This window comes from Lolium perenne, chromosome 2 (assembly GCF_019359855.2).
Source record: "Lolium perenne isolate Kyuss_39 chromosome 2, Kyuss_2.0, whole genome shotgun sequence".
Lineage (NCBI taxonomy): Eukaryota > Viridiplantae > Streptophyta > Magnoliopsida > Poales > Poaceae > Lolium > Lolium perenne.
This window is the reverse complement of record NC_067245.2, coordinates 158,278,809-158,299,821: the sequence shown is the minus strand read 5'-3', so window position 1 is coordinate 158,299,821 and position 21,013 is coordinate 158,278,809. Positions and strand designations below refer to the sequence as shown.

At 48.5% G+C, this 21,013-nt stretch overlaps 1 long non-coding RNA gene across 2 annotated transcripts; it reads left to right on the top strand.

Moving 5' to 3' along the window:
• The first annotated feature begins 1,636 nt into the window (after positions 1 to 1,636).
• Positions 1,637 to 19,789, top strand: LOC127323427 (uncharacterized). Of its 2 annotated transcripts, none has more exons than XR_007865695.2 (3): positions 1,637 to 1,826; positions 4,593 to 4,776; positions 11,420 to 12,150. It is a non-coding gene; the product is annotated as an uncharacterized lncRNA (long non-coding RNA). The 2 variants fall into 2 exon arrangements; XR_007865694.2 differs by lacking the exon at positions 11,420 to 12,150 and adding an exon at positions 19,741 to 19,789 and having other exon boundaries at positions 1,638 to 1,826.
• Positions 19,790 to 21,013: the final 1,224 nt, after the last annotated feature.

Below are 21,013 nucleotides of genomic sequence, written 5' to 3'. Positions count from 1 at the left end.
AAAGAAGATAAATGACAAACAAATACTACTAGGTAAAAGAGTTCGTATAGAATTAGCTCACACTGAATTAGCTCAAATACTACTAGATAAATGAAAAACAAATACTACTAGTTAATTATATGCTTCATATAGAATTAGCTCAAATACTACTAGGTAAAAGAGTTCGTACATTTATTTTTGAAGGGGAACCATGGCACCCACCGGATCCGTCCTATCTGTGAGAGTATAGTCATAGTTGTTGATTAGGTCGCCACTGTTCGTCGTTAGGCTCAGCCGCACCTCTCTATGAAATAGACTCCAAATTGAGGTGTTGTTAGCGAGTTTCTCACCGACTACATTTCGGCATTTTAATCTCTCTCTTAATGAAGCAGCACACATTCTTGTTAGGACTTATGATGTTTCTAGCTTAGGTTTTATGTCAAACTTTTCTTCGGATAGTATCTGGAGACTCTTTGTATCGATGTTATGTGATCAATAGTGATCTGTTCCATTAAAAAATGATTCGTGGCCTCTAGCCCTCCATGTTCAACTGCATGTCATCCAGTAGAAAAATTCGTGCAGGGGCATCGTGCAGACCATACGGAAGGGTGCAAAATCGTACTTGAGGTGGTTGCGTCTCAAGATATTTGGATTTGGCACTCTTCTTTTTCGCATGGTAGGCTCAAACAATGACATTAGTGTATTTCAGCGATCTCCGGTGTTCACTCGTCTTGCTGAAGGTCATGCTCCAACGGTCCAATATGAGGTAAGTGGCCACCTCTATGATAAAGGGCACTATCTAGCTCATGATATATATCTTGCATGGTTCACACTTGTGAAGACAATTCGCTTGCATGCAAACGACGCCGAGACAAGCATAAATATACAATAAATTAAAGAAGGAACTAATTAACCACATTTATTCCAAGCCATATTTGCATTTGGAGAAAAGATCAAGTACTATCAATAGCTGTAAAGCTCCATATGAAAGCCCCATATGTACACACACGAGGAAAAAAGAGTGCGTATAATGCCGGAAGTTGCCAGGTTTCAGAATATGGTCTTTTTTTGTGTGTGTGGGCAATCTAGAGCAGTATGAGCTTCAACACGAAAGTTTTGAACCACCAGATAGCTTGGCGACCTGTGGAACCATCAGGTTCTGCTATGACATCTTGAAAGATGAAGCTTTAGGAGAGAATTAATAACATTGCAGTTCATCTAATTAACTTGCACATATTTGAGGTTGGTGAATGTCTTATCAATTTCTTGCATGCTTTTGGCATGATTAATGTTCCTATTGATATGATCCCTCTGTGCTGAACTTGGTGCATCGGGTAATATGTAACTCGGTTTATGCTTGCGTTCCAACATTTTTCCATTAGAAGCTAATTGTAGACTTTGAGACGATTGACCGCTTCTTGGCCAAGAGAAGGAAGACCCATTAATCATGCCTCTGTTTGTAGCATAAACCCTGAAATGGCCTTGTCGCCATCCAGATTACCGGTTCCTCTACAGTCAGGCTCCAAACGCGTCTGGGATATTACATAGTGTTTAACTGTTGGTTGGCCCCAGGGACACGCCAACTGAGCATTCAAAGGCCTTTTTTTTTTTTTTTGCAACGGTTGGACCTGTTCTAGAACCAATCATGCAGTACCACAGGCAACCAACCTCGCTCTAAGTCAAGTCAACGTTGTCGTCCCTCCATACAAGTGCAACGAGCCAACTTCCAAGTTAATTCCAACCTCCTTACGAATGGAGTTCGAGCTAGCCTTCCCGATCGGTTGCTGTTCGTCGCCAAACTACCAAAGTGCACACGACGCCATTGACCTCCTTCGATCTCTCTCCAGGTGAGTGGTACAATACGAAAACTTGCTTAATTACTTATTATTTCTAGCTAGTAAAGCATTTATGCGGATGAAAGTACAGTTGTCGTATCGTGAAATGATCGAGCTATCTAGTAATATACATGTAAACTGGCATGTAAGGAAAGTTAATAGCTTCTTGTGAGAGGATGATCAACCGATCACTATGTCTGAATTACGTTAGGCGTATGCAGTACAAGTCGTGGGACTGTATTTTCGATTGGAGCCGACGAACAGTTTTTAGATTTTCGCAACCATTGAGAGGCGAAAATATATCGGAAATGCTGAACCTACGGACAGGAATGTGGAAACAAGTGATTGGTTCAGTTACCTTAACCTTCCGTGATTTCAGGGATCCAACCCCTGTGCCTTGCTCTCCAAATCATCGTATTATCCAGTTGCGCAAACTGTAATAATATGCAAGTATCAACTACTTCCTCCGACTCACTCTGGGTTAGTTTTGTGCTAGTTATCGTTTACGGTCTCCAATTTCGACAACCAAGTGGAGCCAGCATCTGACCTGTAGGGGCCTAAATTGAAAGATTTAGTTCGGTAAGGGGGCGCTATTGCTCTTAAGAGTTCTAATGGCTAGTATTCTTCACAAAGTCTGAATCTTGGGTGAGGATTGGACTGGGGGCCGAGGCACCTCCACAATAGTGTCATGCATGTTGCAGGCTATCCAACTAAAAGGAACAATTCAAAAACACATTAGCGGTATACATGACATGGGAGTTTAGATGTCCAAAACAAAAATCTGCCTCGTCTTGGTACTTTGACTCCGCAGCCTCTACACTGCAGACGCCTCGAAGAGCTTTCCCATCTGTAGTCCAGTAGATGCCGAATTTAAGTTGGTACCAGTTTGGACAGAGTAGATGAGGGTCTCGCGGCATCTGAAGTATACAATGGTTTGCACAGCCGTGGACACAATGCCGGTGAGATTTGGTACCTGCACGCACAAAATGATGCCACTATCACGTAAATAAACTCCTAGTCAGCTGAGTGTGTTTTTTGATGTCCGTAAGAACATATTGACGTAGATTGCTTAGGGCATGTACTCCCTCCATGCTGAAATATAGTGCATATTTGTTTTTTTTGCATAGTCAAACCGTGTAAACTTTAATCAAGTTTGTACAAAAAAATATCAACATCTACAATATAAAATCAATACCACTAGATTGGTCATGAGTTATATCTTAATATGCACTATATATTAGGTATAGATACTTTTCTCAATTAACTTGGTCAAAGTTAGTGCAGTTTGATTTTCGCGGAAATTTATGCACAATATATTACCATGATTTTATCTTGGTAATGACACACAGAATAATTATTGAGTTGGAGGAGAGAGAAACGGGAAAAGAAAATGCATCTTCTCTTAATTAAGAGATCATCTATTAGAAAACAGATAAGACATATTCCCTATTGTACCACATGTCTTATCCTAGATCCACATTTTAATTAATTTTTAATTATGTCATAACTTCAGGAGCACACAAACAATAATTATAGGAGATAACTCTAAGAGATAATTTATAATACAACATGTTCTTTGCCTTATATAATCGCATGCAATATCTAAGATAAGGCCACCTTATCAACCATTAGCCCTAAATATATGTACAATGGTAAGGAAGGTGCATCTTCTCTTAGAAGTCTACATTATCTAGAGAAGACAGTTAATATAAGTGGTACAATACAATATCTCTTTCTCTTGTTATCATCCCTAGCAATAAATCAAAATTAATTAAATTTTAGAACGAAATTGGATTGCTAAGGAAAGACAAATGGAACAATGGCGAAATAGCCTTCTCTTATTTTATAAATATCATCTCTTAGCTAAGAGAAGACAACCTTCTCTCTCTTCAATCTATCTTCTGCGACTAAGCAAAAAATCTTACGTGGCAACCATAAGAAAAAGGCTGCCGTCACCCCATTATACATGTCCTTACACTTAGAACATATCTAGTGAGGTGGTTGTAACAAAAAACCACAACTGTTGAGGATTTGTAACGGATATTAGGTACTGTAATAACAAATACCACATGTTGTTTTCAAAGAAACAACAACATAGTAGAGGTATTGCTTCGGAAACTCCCAAATGGAGGCAGAGCTTCAGGGAGCCTTTTATTTAAAACAATATCAAAAGTTATCTTTCTAAGTTTCAACAAAATCGGAAAAGAGTATGGATGTAGCCAATGATGTATACTACAAATGTGTAAAATCTTAATGCAAATACTTTGTATAGAATCCACAAAAAAGAGAGAAATAATAGTGGAGTCTGAGTATAGTGAATAGTCTACGTTACCAAAACTACAAAATTTGTCTTTCTTTTATCATTTTTGTGTAGCGTTGAATGCAAAATAATTTCGCATTGGGACTTCGCACAAGTGTATAATGCATAACTGGCTATAAATAGACTTCTTTTCATTTTTTTTCTTAAAATGTGTAAGTATATATTTTTGGAATAAAGTGCTCTCTAGAGCTCGGACTCTATTTATCTGCTCTCATATTTGTTCATATGCATTTGTGCCGCACTATTTGTAGAGTGTGTGTATGATGGCCTTGTAGTAAAGGTTTGGTGGAGTGATGTGTGAGAAATGGTGAAGTGTTCGACCTCTGCTCTCGGATGGAGGGGTACATGTATATATAAGGAGCGCCACAGTCTCACATAAGAGTGGCCGCGATATTCAATCCACTACCTATCCTAGTGGATGGAGCAAAAACTAACTTTGCTTGCCTTGCCCATGACAGATGTCGTGGCCATAAGCGTTGGAGTACCACACACTAGCTCAGTCGCCATGCGGGGACTTCGAGGCCTCCTGGTACGTTAAGTATGCTGGCGTTCACTTGATTGCTCGGGATGAGACTCCATTGAGGTCACGGAAGAGTCCTACCATGTCGTCAAGTCTTTTCATGGCACAAACTTCTAGGAGAGGTACGTAGACCCCTTGTCCTCTCCGTGTGTCCACTAGTGGCCAACTAGCGAAGTTAGCCGTTTTATTGGGTCCCTGCACCCTTTATTCGTCCAACTTAAGTTTATGGATATGTGGGTACCGTGTAAACCATGACACCATCAATAGCCCCTGAGCCCTTGGGTGGCTCGAAGAGCCATGCAAAGGATGAAGAACTTGGTTCCTGGTCTAGGCCCGACTTGCGGAGTTTGGTCTTGGAGCAAACTTCCTGCAAAGATAGCGGGCAGTGCATTCTGACGGATGCCGCCTTGTCGAGATATACTTTGTTCCTTGGCGAGCTTTGGTTTCGGCCGGACCACCACACGATGTATTGATGCGTTGCTCATCCGAAATCTTCCTGGTGCGTTTAGTCTTATCAACATGTTGGCTAGTCAAACACACCTTCCTACAGGAAGCAAATGTATGTGATATTACAGCTCGAGTCCCATACGATTGACTTGAAATGATCATCGTTGAGGGATGATGGTGGCTGCTTCAATATATAATTGCAGTCGCGGGGAGGGTAGTGGATGGTTAAATGCTCCTGGCGTGCCATTTTTTCATGATATGTGGCGTGTGAATGCCCGATGGTTTAGGTGTCGCGGTGAACGTGCGGCAGGACCCTATATAGGGAAAAGGACAGAGTGACGGGGGGGGGGGGGGGGGGGTGTTATTGTTCTTGATCCCGTTTTGTCAGATTCCCCATTTCTTCTTTCCACATCATGACGTAATTAGTGTTGCACCGGGGCTGACCTTGGCCTTTAAGCTTATCTCCTCCTGGATGGCGCACAAATGGCCGAGGTCTTCTGAGAAGAAGGCAATGCTAGAGCGCTTGGCGGATGTTGGATCCCTGCTTGCTCACAACTTCATCGGATGTCGGGCACCCCGGTCTGAGATCACACCGGTTCCACATCACCATGAAACGGTATTGTTCCCAACTTCACTCGAGCATTTGATCTTCGTCCTCGTCAGCTGCTTCCTCTGACAAATGCTGCCTTGGTGTGGGCTTCAACGGGACCATATGACCCGTAGCAGTGTTATGCATATCTCGTGCTTTGTGGCCTTTTACGATGTGTACCTACGTGTTCTCCTGCACTTGGGAACATGGGGCCCGTGTTGGCGGTTTGGATTGCATCACCCTGTCTTTGGTCCTCCTGGACATCATGGGGGGGGGGGGGGGGGGAGCTTGGGATTCCCTTTATTGATGATTAACCGCGGCACGACGACATGCTGCGCGGCCAAGTCCCGTGGATGATTGTCTGCTATACCGGGGTTGAGGATGTCTTCCGGTTCCCAGTTCAAATTGAGGTGGACTAGGTTGTTGGGGTCAAAGGGCTCACTACCCTCTTCTCGAGGAGTAGGAGTGGCATAGTCACATGTTGCGTCTCCCGAACACATACAAGGTCCTGATCACTATCGTCACCTCCTGCTCTGTCGTTTGGCCTATGGTTTGTGCACATCGTTTTTTTGTGTCTTTTGAGGGAAAGCCACCACGACAACTTTACTGATATTTGGATAACAATTACATCGTTCATCAGTTTGCTCAGAATTAATACAGCTAGTGGGCTTATTGTCCCAATTACACGAACTTTTATAATCATAACAGAACCTAGCTAAGGTATGCGCAACAATGTTTATTTCCCATGGGCAGTGATTGAACTCGAGAGAGAGTATTGAGCAATGAAAGGAGAGGGAGAGAAACGTGCGACTCGGGATGATATGTTCTTTTTTGGAGTTCTTGCTCCTCGATTCGTAACCGGCGACTAGCATGGCTGTACTGCCGACCATCTCACCCTCATATCATCCACCGGGCGACGGCCGGAGGAGAGCCGGCGAGAGGACGAGGGGAAGGGGGCCGATGGAGATCGGGCCATCGGTGGCGGGCTGCTGGCCTGCTGCTCTCGCCGCCGTGACCCGTCGAGGTCGGCTGTGCGAAGGGGACCGAGAGAGAACATACACCAGGCACGAGTATTACGGAAGAGAAGGAAATACGAGCTTTTTGTACTTTTTTTTTTGGCTGGAAAAGGTCCTTGGTGAAGGAAACAAGTGAAAGCCGTTCGATGTTAAATGGAAGAAGGGGCGCACGGATGGGAGCGGGGCTTGCCTGCTCCGTCGATATGCTCCCATCCGTGCGCCCTTATGTCCTTTTAACATCGAACGGCTCGGCAGTTTTTCCCTTTTTCAGCGGAAACAAAGTTGCGTGAAATCCTGTATTTGCTTCCCCTTCCCTAAATACTAGCCTATGACGTTTGTACGGGAGCGAGAGAGCAGCGAGCTAGCGAGCGTCCAGATCTTCCCCCCACCTTCTTACCCTCTGCCGCGCCATATCCTCACGTTGCCGCTCCCTGCCGATTGTCTCCGATCGACGAAGGCACGATCCATGAGACCATGATATATGGATCTCCGACGTGTACTTGTTTATTCAACGGGAACAAGCACAAGCAGCTGATCACAGGGAATCAAGGAGAAGAATGGGTGTGTCCAGTCGTTCAGAACGACGATGAAGCGTCCTTTTATTATCACCTGATGCCATACTGGGCGTCATGGAGAATGAGTCCAACATGAAGATGTACGTGCTGTCGTGCTCATCCTGCAGCGAGCCGGGGACTGAGCCTCGTGAACCCACAGGACGTACATACCTCACCGCGGCGGAGCCTGACGCCGTCATGGACTCATGGTGGAATTGCCATGTGTCCTAGGAACGCACGGAGCTGGTCGCGGTTGCAGTGTGCAGCTAAGCAGGTCTCTACAGGAGCGCTTCCACAGCCGTGAACCTTCCGGAGAGCGGCAGCCGCATGAGCCAGAACACTAATGACGCAGATACATGCTTTCATATCACATCAAAATTTTCATATAGAGAATTCAGTGTGAGAAATTGCAGGTCTAAGTTATCCTTTGTATCAGATGATTTCTTCACTAGGGAACCAGTGTCACACACGATTCTTATCGTGGCTTTGGCATACACCACATGTTCTTTTGTGGATTTCTTGCTCCTCGATTCGTAACCGGCGACTAGCATGGCTGTACTGCCGACCATCTCACCCTCATATCATCCACCGGGCGACGGCCGGAGGAGAGCCAGCGAGAGGACGAGGGGAAGGGGCCGATGGAGATCGGGCCATCGGTGGCGGGCTGCTGGCCTGCTGCTCTCGCCGCCGTTACCCGTCGAGGTCGGCTGTGTGAAGGGGACCGAGAGAGAACATACACCAGGTACGAGTATTACGGAAGAGAAGGAAATACGAGCTTTTTGTACCTTTTTCGGGCGGAAAAGGTCCTTGGTGAAGGAAACAAGTGAAAGCCGTTCGATGTTAAACGGAAGAAGGGGCGCACAGATGGGAGCATATCGAGGGAGCAGGCAAGCCCCGTCCTTAGGTGTCGGGTGATTCTACTAGAGGTTCCGGGCATTGCTACCTTTGTGCGAACAGAGTTGCTGCAAGGTTGGACGGTGCTGCTGTCGGCTGTAGGCGAGGAGGTCTGCGTTGATGACTCCATTATGTGGATTTGTGACATATGAATAATTTTTTGCTACAATTTTTGTGTGGTTATGCTACATTTGCACATTATGTTTTCTATGGGGGTCTCCGGTGGGGTCTCCGGTGAGTTCCCCGTCGATGTCTGTGACGATATCTATTTATGCTACATTAGCACAAGTTTTTTGCTACGAGCTTTCCAGCGAGGTCTCCGGGGAGTCGCCGGTGGTGTGTCCGGCGAGCTGAGTTTTTTTTTCCTTTTATTTCATGTGTGAACCATTTTTTGCTACACTGAAGCAAAAGCGGGTTATTTTTTGCTACCCGATAGTAAAAAGGACACGTGTCAGCACGGGGACCCGAGGGCTGGGAATCCGCCGAGGGACGCCCAGTACTGTCCAAAGATAAATAGGAGAGGGAGGAGCAGCGCCGCCCGCCCAAGAGGAAGAAGGCAAGCGCCGCCCGCCGCCGGACTCGATACCTACTCCACCCCAACAACAACCACCAGCTGGAACGCCTACCAGCGCCACCCGTGGCCAGTGGCGCTCTCGCTCTCGCAACCGCCTCGCCGCCCGGCCCATCCTCCTTGAAGCTACCCCTCCACCGGTCCCCTGCCACCCCCAGCACTCCCTCTAAGCTCCGCCTCCATCTAGTTCTACTTCGGTGACGATGCACCCTGCACCCTCATCCCCTAAGTATGTGGTTGTGCCCACCCTTTTTACGATTGGGTTGGGGGTAAACCCAATTGTATGAAGTATATTTTTTGATAATATTTCATGTATTAAAAACATAATTACATAGGACAAAAAATAAAAAATAACATAAATTAAAATAAATTAAAACCTTAGCAAGGGTTTGCGCTGGTGTCACCTACTCATCGTCATCGTCCAGCTTGCGGCGGCGACCAAGGCAATGACGAGTGCGGCTGCGGCACAAGAGGTGCAACCACTTGCGCAGAAGCGGGCCTAGGCGCAGGAATAGGAGCAGGTGCATGCCACGTTGCCCATGACAAAATCTGGCACACCGGAGTCGCCGAAGGATTCCCATAGTTGCAGGACAAGGCCATCCACATGGCCAGGTCCTCCAACTCATATTGGGTGATGGCGAGCGTGAGGGCTTTATCATCCTCCAATTCATGCGTCAGAATGGGGACCTCCTCCTCCTGCTTCACAACCGCCGCCATCTCCCACTACGCGAGGGGGCCTAGGTAGCCGGGTACGTCGTCACGGGGCTCCTTCCTCGGGATATCGTTGCTCACCTGTGGCTCCTCGTTCACGCGACCGTCGGCCTGGCCCTGCTCGTAGTCGGCGCCCCTAGGAAGGCGATGTGACACCACATGGTTAAATCCCTCTCGGGGAAGGTGTCCCACGAAATTAATGGTATAGGGTCCAACCTCAGTTCGTGCGGGAGGAGGACCCGCCAACGACGGCTTTCCTGGCATTGCGCCGGGCTTTCCCGTGGCATGATTGTGGCATCGACACCCTCCTTAAGTTGAGGTGTTTGCTGCCGTGCAGGTTCACGTCGAGCCATGAATCCGCATCTCATGGAGCTAGTACGCCACATCCACAAGGATGCCGACGCATGAGTCAAGCAGCTGACATTGATGACAGCTCACAAGACGAGTGCAACATGCCAATACTGCCGCAAAAAAGGCGAGAGGGTGGTTGGCCGCTGCCAGACGGGCCCGAAGAGGGTGTGGGAGAACACATACACGGTCTGTGGTGCGTTGACGCAAACACATTTTCAGCCTAAATTTAGGTCAAAATAGGTCGGTTCTCGCGCCATGTCCTCTTGTGTTCTCGTGTTGCACAGATGAAAACTAACCGACTACGCGTATAGGTATAAGGGCCCGTTTGGTAGCCTGGAGCCCCCTTGGCTCGCATCGGTCCTGTAAATTTTGGGCCGTTTGGTTGCCCGGAAGGCCTCCGCGTTGTGGCCTAACCGGTTCTCAAAACACCTAGGGACAGGCCCAAGAGCAACGCCCGAATTGGCTGTTTCTAGCGGGCCTATCCCGTTGTCATCCAATTTTGCACGCCAGCGTACAACGGTTGCACGCATGGAGAAGCACAGGACACACTGTGTTGTCTAGGCCTTCTCTCCCCACTTCCTGTCACCGGTTCACTCCTCTCTCTCTCCATTCATCTGCCTCACTGACACACGCCAATGTTCCATCAACCGCCGCCCATGGCCTCCTCGCCTCCCCCGCCTCCTTCGGCCCCAGTGCCGACAGATCCCACTGACGACCCAACGGTCACCCGGCCGAACGATGTGCAACTACGCATGGTCCAGGAGTACGAGGCAGGCGGTCGCGATGCGGCGGCGCCAGATCGATGTCGGTCGAGTACCGGTGTTGTATCGGCCGTCTCTGATCGCTTCCAAGCACGTCGGGACGGGTACGAGGACCGTGCCTATGGCTTCACTAGAAGCCACCGGGATTCGATCGGCGGATCCCGCGACAGGAGTTTTTCAGGCCTGCAGCCTAGGGTTTGCTTCGGCCCGGGTGACGGCAATGGCGGCGTGTGTAGAAGGCTCCAATCGGGAGATGGAGCCTCCGCCAGGGTTCGCCTCTACCCCAATGCACGCATTTATGCCACGGGGCCAGCCGCGTCCGGCTACTCCCAATGGCGCGCCGCAGGTCGTGCTGTCGCCCTTCGGCCGACCCTGTGCGCATCTGCAACCGTCTGCTCCATCAGCGCCCCGTCTTCTGACTGCTGCTCCAACGCCGTGGAAGCTGACCGCTGCTCCGGCTCCGCCTCCTCCTAGATTTGGTGTGTGACCTCCTTGGCCACATGTCGGTGCCACAACGCGGCCTCCTCCCCAGGCTCGCTTGCTCTCCAACCCATTGTAAGTACCATGTTCCCTTCCATATCGGATTGATATCAATGTAGATCAGATTGGTGACAGTGTAGATCGGATTGAGGTCAATGTGCATCGCATGTTAGTCAGAATGCATTGCATTTTAGTCATAAGCATGCCAATGATGATTAGGATGAATGGCATGATGATGTTGAGCTTATGAATGGCATGGTGATGTTGAGCTTGTCATTTCCATGGTTTATCTTGCGATTGTCATTGCCATGGTGATATTGAGCTTGTCATTGCCATTGGAGCTCACCATACCAAGTATAGCTCACTCTTGTCATTTTCATTGTATCTGCAGAACTAGCTCTTCCTGGAAACATTCCCGGACGGGTCCAAATGGGAGGCACGGGACAATGCCATCTAGGTGCGTCTTCGAGACGCCAATGAAGGGTTCATGGAAACCCACCGGCAGATCACCGAGCCTAGGGTTCACGCCGAGCGTCCTGCTAACTTGGGGCACGGTCCCAGGCAGCGACTGCCTGCGTTCTTGGTGCAACCGGAGAGCCAGGACTTCCGTGCCCTCGCCTTGCGCCCTACATGGAGCAGCTCTTGATCAAGAAGTGCAAGCTGAAGAGAAATGGCCCGCTAGTGAAGGTGGCCTTCTACATGGGCGAGCGCTCCGAGCACAAGGTGCAACTTCAGTGGAAGTCCGAGCGCTCGGCTTCATCAAGTCATGGAGCAAGTTTGTCAGGAAGGCTGAGCTTTGGGTCAACGACACGCTCGTCTTCACCCCTTCCGACGATGGCTTCCATGTCGGTATAGGAAGGAGAGTTCATGCTCGAGAATTTGGAGCTGCAAGAAGCACCGCCAAGGACCTTATACTGATCCTTGCCATTAAGGTTGTATGCTTATTCTCTGTCTCTGCTTTTGTGAAGTTATTGTTATTGTGCAGGCCTCATTAGGCTCTTCAACACTTGCTTTTGTGCATACATGCATGTAATCTTGGCCTCTACAGGCTGCTGAACAATGCTTTTGGACCTGGGTAGTCTGCCCTTAGGGTTAAGTAGGCGTCTTACCACTCTAATGCTACGATTAGGTACTAAGTACTTTGTTCCATGTTTATATAACTGTGTAGTGTGCTTATGCTCATCTTTGTGATGTTGTGTGCCATTATGTGATGGTAAGGTTACTGTATTTAAATATGGTGAGGAAAAGCAGAAACTATGCCTAAAATAACAACCAAACGCATGTGATGTGGCTGATCAGAGATGGTACACTTTTTCTAGACGTCCAAACATACTGACACTTGGGTACACACTGATGCAACCTAGATGACCAAATAATGAGCCGTTTCTAACCCGTGGTCCGTCTCACTACTAGGAAAACAGTTATCAGTGGCGCACTTGTTTTAGACATCAGTGGCGCACCACACTACTAGGAAAACAGTTATCAGTGGCGCACTTGTTTTAGACATCAGTGGCGCACTAGTGGTGCGCCACTAATATCACGCCACTGCTAAGTATTAGCAGTGGCGCACCACTCAGTGCGCCACTGGTATTGTGAGTATAACAATGGCGCACTACATCATCATCAACATGCGCCACTGCTAAGATTTTTTGCATTAAAAAAAATAAAAGCTGGCCACCAGGACCATATACTGCAGGTTGATTTCAAATATTACAGGGGTCTTGGAGCAAAAACGTCAGATTCAGATCTAGATCCACATCAGAAATTTTACAAGGGCCTATTTACAAAGTCATCTAGATCCAGATCGGCATCTGGCGGCGGTTGGCCGGTTGGTGGCGGCGGCTAGCCAGCACCGTCGCGAGCTCGACCATCTCGAGCGCCTCCACGCCACACCCCGTCTGATCGCGCCCGTCGACAGAGGTGCTAGACAGGGGATGGCAGTGCTGATTGGCACCCTGGGGAGTCGGTGCTCGTGATGCTCCTCGACCTCGCCGCCGGCACCGTGAGGCTCGTCGACGCTCGACGTGCTGTTGCTGCCGCCGCTGCTTCGGGGGAGAGGACCAGGCCCGACGATTCAACTCCGCCGCCGCGGCCGTCAGTGCCGTGCGCCTCCGCCGCTCGCCTCCAGGCAGGACCTCCAGGCCGGCACGGCGACAGGGGCCGACACAACGACGGGGGGCCGTGAGACGGGGGAGAAGGACCTGGGTGTGGGGGAAAGGACCTGGGGGCTGGGTGAGCAGGAGAGGTGGTGGTTTGGGGTTGGGGGAGAGGACGGCGAGCACGAAGAAGGAGAAGCAGACGCTGTTGGCCGCCTTGATGAAGGACTGCGAGACGGGCACCTCCCCGACCGCGGAGGAGGAGGAGGGGGGCGGCGGGAGTAGGAGGAGTCACCGGAGTCGTGGAATATGGGGGGAGTCCTCGTCATGGTGGTGGTGGAGATGAGTGGAAGATAGAGCGAAGTGGTGGTCTGGCTCGGGGACGAGACGAGGTTGGTGCGTGGGGAGAGTGGAGTTGGGAGAGAGAGCGGCGCGTGGGGAGAGTGATGTGTGTGGGTGGAGAGAGAATGTGGATCTGGGCTGGTATCACAGTGGCGCACCATGCACACAATGCGCTATTGCTATTTCCATCAGAGTGGCGCACAACATACAGGTGCGTCATTGCTATTTAAATAGCAATGGCGTACCTATATGTGGTGCGCCACTGCTAACTCTAGACCTGTTTATAACCCAGTCTCACATTTAGTAGTGGCGCAGCACTACACCAGTGCATCATTGGTAATATGCTAGCAGTGGAGCACCACTTTTTGGTGCGCCACTGCTATAGAGTAGTGGCGCACCTGCGCCACTGTTAGCAATCTTATGGCTAGGCCTTTTTCTAGCAGTGTCTAGAACGCTTAGGGCGCGTTTGGTAGGCTGCACCCCCTTTTTGCATGAGTGAAGAAGAAAAATAGATCGCTTAGTTACGTGCGCATACTTGCGTTCTTGCATGGCACGGGTCTTAAAGCACCCCAGAGACAGGCCCTGGAGGAACGCCCAGTTTGACAGTTTCTCCAGGGTCAGGCCGTGGCGAGACGAATCCTTGACTCCACTGATGCAAACTTTGGCCCCGCGATGCAAACGCGAGAACGAGCAGACAACGTGTTTTCAGGAGCCTCTTTAATCTCTCTTCTTAATCCACTCTATGCCTCCACGGGAAGAGCTCCTCGACGATGGCCACGGACTCCGCGACGGCCACGCCACGGAGGATCTCCGCCACGGCCACAACGAAGACCAGATCCGCCATGGACGTGGACTCGGCCACGAAGGAGCTCTGCCACGTCCACGGAGGAGCTCCGCCATAGACATGGTCTCGGCCATGGTGGAGCTCCGCCATGGCCCCTTGCCCCTGCCGGCCGCGCCGCGCCGCACCCGAGCCGCGCCCACACACACCCATGGCCGCGCACCAGCCGTGCCGCCCCGCCGCTGGTTGTGCTGCCCCACCCCTGGCCATGGTGCCTCCGCCCCATGACCGCCCCCGCGCGCCCGAGGCCGCCCGCCCGCGCCCGGGCCGCGACGCCCCGCCCTGGCCGTGCCCGCGCAGGCCGCGCTCGCGCCGGCCACGCCCGCCCGTGCCGGGCCGCGCCCACGCCACCCGCGCAAGCATGCGCCAGGCCGCGACGCCTTCGCCGCGCCGTGCCTGGTCGCGCCCACGCCTGCCCGCGCACGCTGGTTGCAGGTCTTGGGCGCTGCCCGCCCCGCACCGGCCCTTAGCCGCGCCCTCATGAAAATCCTCTCCCGGCCGCGTCTTCGTCGCCCCGCACTGGTCGCCCTCGGCCTTGCTTTCGCTGTTAATGGGGAGTTTGGGGTCTCGCCGGCCTCACCGTGCCGTCACTAGACGCGTGCTCGGCTGGCCCGTGGCGGCGACGCTCAGCCTCGACCTCGCCGGCCTCGGCCCGTGCTGGCCTCATCCTTGTTGGGGCCGTGGAGTTGATGATGAGTTTGGCTAATTATGACTTTATTAGCTGATAAGTATAGGATTAGTAGATACGAGACAATAGTACGCATACTAATACAGAACAACCAAACATATGTAAGTTGTATCTGCTTAAATCTGCAGGCTAATACATAGCAACCAAACGAAATGGCACTTAAGTGTCTAACGATGCAATGCAGACTAACAAACGAAGCATATTTTTTTGCACCGGAGCTCGGGATTTCTTCCCACTAACACAATGAGCCATGAATATAATCCAGGCTACCAAACACGCCCTTAGGGGAGTTCTTCTCCTGGCGTAGTGATGCACGGATTCAGCCCAAACTACTAAACGGCCCTAAGGCTACGTGCACCGGCATGGAACGAACGATGGCACCAGGAGATAGATACTACGTACCACGACGTAGTAGTTGACGGTGACCGAGATGCAGCCGTAGCTGGTCCAAGCCAATGCCCCGAAGAGGGAGATGAGCAGCATGATTGGGTTCAAGTTTTTGACCTCCTTCCTCTTAGTCACCTGCAGTACAAACTCGATCAGTTTCAGTTCATCCACGAACCATAGATAGATAAATCACGCCATGCTGCGCACTTCACCGGCCGGCGTGCATACGGTAGCCACTTACCAGGTCAAATAAAGGGACAATATGCACAGATGCTCCAGATACCGAGGCAATAACATCGATGAAAGTACTGCTCCACCTATCTGGGAGCACCATCCAAGCTACCAATAATGTGATTATCAGGGCGATGGCGGTGACTGCCAAGGAAAGGAGGAGGGCATGCGTTTGCTTCTTCCCCTTCGCAAAGTAAATGTAGACGAAGACGCAGATAAGCTGAGCGACGAAGCCCATTCCACTAGCGATGAAGAAGAAAGGCTTGTAGGGATGAGAGACGGAGGTGTACAATGCCCACATAAGGTTGCTGAATAACGGAATGAGGTTTTCATACACCCTCCGATCTCCTACAGACCCTTCCATGAAAACAGGCTTCACGAAAGTGTACCTGCACGAACAGGACAGATGGATGGTAAAAACATGAGTACTAATTAATTATGTAATGATTAATTCGAGATAGAGTGAGGGAAATTTATATATAATGTGAATGGAAGCTGGAGATGTGCTCAGCAGAATTGGTGAGGCTTCACAACAATAATCAGGTAAAACTGAAGCAGTTAGATACTACCTCCGTTTCAAGGAATAAGGCGCATGCGTATTTCAAGACGAACTTTGACCATAAAAGTTGAGCAATAAAATCTTGATTATATTATATGTAATTAGTATCGTTGGATTCGTCTTGAAAAGTACTTTCTAATGATACTAATTTCATACAAATAATTTTTATATATTTGAAGTAATTCTTGGTCAAACAAAAAGCACGTAAAACGAGGGCGCCTTATTCAGTACAAGTTTTAGCATGACTCTTGATGTAATCAACGACTCTGATAGCTGTTAGGTCACATGTCCTTGAGGAAATGCATTGTTTTTTAGGTAAAAGTATCAGAAGCCTGCCAGAATTAGTTCCTGAACTGAAGGGCAGCGAACTCGATACAACATCAGACTAGTCATAGTGGAGAGTAACATAAGTGTGATGTTATGGTAACATACCTAGTTACCACATCACTCCTTTTTATCATTTATTATCATGTCATGTCACTAAAATATCTTGAAATATGTGATGTTACTACATATGTTACTCACACTATGAGTAGTCTCAAATAGAAAGGCTAGCATGCGAGTGGATGTGATTCCGAAGATAGTAAGGGAACAATTTCTCCCAGGATCCGATGGGATACGAAAGGGCGGAGGAAGGAGGCTATGAAGGTGGGTTTGGTCAACGCCACTGAGTCAGACAATGACAATGAATCATGGCTGAAGAAGGGGGGGGGGGGGTGGAGACCTCCCCTATAGCGACGATGCCATTGTGGGTCACCCTGACCGCGTTGTAAAAATCCCGTACTTCACCCACTTCACTCATCAGTGCACCACTCCAGCAACAAAATACTGCCCGAAACTCGCCACCAGCCTCATGAAGCATATTTGCCGAACCCGAAGGCCAGCTCCACCCACACATGGCCACACACACCTAGACCAGAAGATCCATCCCTAGATCTGGAAAACGCAGAACATGGTACCCACACACACCGCTTACAGATGAGCATGGCCCACAACCATCTGCCGGCGATGACCAGCCTGCATATATGCAGATCTAGACGAGTGCTGCACCCTGCAGCACTGCGCGCTGGCCGCACACAAAACCATGGGAAACCCTCATTCGAGCTGCTACACCACACCTATGTAGACGCAGTCGTCAATCTAAGCCGTAGAATTCCCGCAGTGACCCAAGGATAACAGGAATACAAGGGAATGCATGATCGATAAGAATATTGTTAGAAGAAGGTCTAAGCAATGGAGGCAACCAAGATGATAATTGATGTTTGGAATTTAGAAGAATTTAGAAGGATACGTTTTTTTTTGGTAAAAAAGATTTCATTCCTCAGATAGGGTTACAAGACGCTCACAGTTTGCAAGAAGGATACGATGTTGCTCATGCCTCATAGTTTGCAAGAAGTGTTGTGATCCCCGAAATTTTGTGCCTATCCCGATCACAGTGTGCTTGTACAACAAGTTAGTAGGTTTCATACGCATGAAGCACGTGAGATGGACCTCCGTGCCAGTGAGAGGCAGAATGCATCACAGCTTTTGTGTAACAAGGGGCATGCCATCATTTGTTTAGTATTGGCAATATATAAATTTTTGCTTTAGATTTCCTGCATTCATGTCCTTCGTATTTTATAGTCTTATAATATAAAAAATACATTTTGGTCTTATGCGCTCCCGTTACTATAGAGTATAAACAGGCAAGTGGCTTGAAAAATAACTGCACACTATATATCAACTAACCACAGAGTGTTCTAAAAAAAACTACATGTTCAATACAGGCTTAAAAGCCTATTACGTGCTTCGAGGAAAATCCTTAACCATTAATTTGTTCAATAAAATATGAAGTATATTTTATAAAATTTATACCATTGAAAGCTTAGTTTGAATATGAATCCAATAGTATAAATTTGAAGACATATATCCCATATTTTATTGACCAAATTAATGGTTAATTTTTTTCACGAAACACGTAATAGGCCTATAAATCAGTATAGAGGGAGTATTCATAACATATAAATACATTTTCAGTCTTACAATGTACCGTACTAGTGAACAAAGAATACAAAGAAACAACTACACTCTTTAAATATGGGAAAGTACAACATATAATGAAAGGAAAAATAGAAAAAATGAAAGAGATACTAAAATTTCCACTTAGTTGGCCTGCCTAAGTGGCCCATCTCCGGGTTGACGATTGCGTTAGGAAATACAGTAATCTTTGGGTCCTATTTGCATCCTTTGACGACGGATAACGGACCATCCATTTGTTGCTTTTTCTTAAGGAACCATCATTGTTGTGGTCCATTAACGCGCACTCTTATTTTGCAATTTTACTTGTTTATAAATCTAGTGATCTATATTTATTTTTAAAATTCATTTTATTAAAAAATTATATGCCTTGTGAAATACTACCTCCGTTTCAAGGAATAAGGCGCACGCGTATTCCAAGACGAACTTTGACCATAAAAATTGAGCAACAAAATCTTGATTATATTATATGTAATTAGAACCGTTGGATTCGTATCGAAAAGAACTTTTTAATGGTACTAATTTCATACAAACAATTTTGATCTATTTGAAGTAATACTTGGTCAAACAAAAATCTCGTAAAACGAGGGCGCCTTATTCCTTGAAACGGAGGTAGTACAAATATTCACACAGAACTTAAATTGTAATGTGTTATAACTATGTGTTTCTATAATAATAATTATTATAAATAAAAAACATGTCCATGGTATGTAAAAATGTTATTATCAAATTTAATGTTTCTAAAAAAATATAATAACCTAAGAAAATATATAGGAAAACATATATCTATGCGGAAAAGAGAAATCAGAAGATAAAAAACAAAAAGGAATGAAAGAGAAAAAAGTCCCAGGGATCCTCATTTGGGCCAGGCCCAAGAGGAAGCCTCTTTTATCCGGTTGCTAGTCTTAGGAACTCATTGTGTTATGTAATACGCTAGAATCATTTCTGAAATGGGTTGTATTTGGCTGCCCGTTTACAAGACTATATTCTTTCCTTTATAAATTACAAAATTCTAATATTAAAATATTTCGAAACATAGTTTTAAAAAATTGAGGATTAAATGTTTATCACAAGGTTGGAAAATTTATATGAGGGAAAAATGTTCAACTAATTGTTTGCGGGTCCAGAAAAAAATACTCATGCGAGAGAATGTATGTTCACGCTTTACAAAATAATTACTCACGAGGTTCCAAAAAAAGTTCACTTGTTACACAATAAAAAAACTCATGTATGATCATAAAAACAAATAATAAATGAGAAGAAGAAAAGTGGTAAAGGAAAAGGAGGGAACAATCAGGAAAAATAAAATACCAAAACATAAACTGTAATAAAAGAAAACAGAAATATAAAGAAAAAAAGAAACCCCTTACCTGGGCTTAGTGACACAAATGGCGACAAGTAGGAAATGTCAAAACCGAACACTCAAATCTCGCAGAAATTCCAGTTTACAGCCCATGGCAGTGTACGTTCCTAGCTTCGATGTCTTAGTCCACTTGCAAAGGCCCATCTCTGCCATTCTACCAAAGCACTGACCCACTTTATCCACTCGCAGGAAAAACAAGGAACAACTCCGGCCATAAACCCTAGCCGCTGGGCGCTGGGCGCTAGCTGGCCAGTGACCAGCTAGGGTCAACAGCATGCCAGGGGCGACAGATTAAGAGAACTAGCGCAGGCGCCCCTCGTTCAGAAGATTACGCCAGGGCCCAGGGTTGATCCATGGCTTCCTCCTCGAGGCGGGAGATCCAGGTAGGAGGGAGAGAGACAGGAACTTCTCGTCTGGGTGGCGTTCCCAAAGCATTTGTGGGGATCTACCGACATCAATCTCCGGGGAATGCCTCGCGGAGGGAGGCGGCCGGAGATAAGTGGAGACGACACGTGTTACTTTTGAGTGTTGAGTCAATGGGAAGTAGCGACTGAGTTGGCTACGACGGGCAGATACTCGAAGTCGAAGGCGAGGCAGCTAAGGCATCTGGTATTCTCGTGCACTCGTGGGTGGTCGAAGGTAATTAGACCGTACATCTTGATATGGGGAGTGGCTAGGCTAACATGTGGCCCGGTGGTGCGAGGCCGGCGGGATCGGCAGGCGCGAGTGGGATCGACCCGGTGGCGAGGCTCACATCAGCGGCAGGAGGCTAGACTCAGTGGCGGCAGCGGGGCTTGGAATGGTGGAGAGGATCGCCGACGGGGGGTGGGGCTCGGCATGGTGGCTGAGACTCAGCGGTTCCGTCGGCGGGAGCGGCATGGCGGCGAGGCTCGGCACGGTGGCGACGCTCCGCGGCGGCGGCGAGTCGACTAGACTTAGCGAATGAACGGGATCGGTATGCTGGAGAGGTTCAGCGGCAGGCGGCCGGAGAGGCACGGTGGGCGATGCTCAGCAGCGGCGGCGAAGCGCAGGGACGAGATCGACATGGTGGCGAGGCTTCATCGGCGGCGGCGGGCCAAAAGGGACAAGATCGACATGGTGGCGAGGCTCTGCCGCGGAGGAGAAGCAGGGACGAGATCGACATGATGCCATGATGGCGAGCCTAAACAGAGACGGCGGAGAAGCAGGGACGACATCAACATGATGGCGAGGCTCAGCGGCGGCGGCGGAGCAGCCGGGACGAGATCAACATGATAGCGAGCCGCAGCAGAGGCGGCGGAGAAGCAGCGACGAGATCAACATGACGGCGAGGCTCAGCGGAGGCGGCGGAGCAGCTCGGACGGGATCGGTCGACGTGATGACGAAGCTCAGCGTGATCGGCACGGTAGCCTTGGCATGACTCAGCGGCTGGAAAGGGACTGGTATGGTGAGCTAGGCTCGGTGGGGGGGCGCCGGGAGCGGC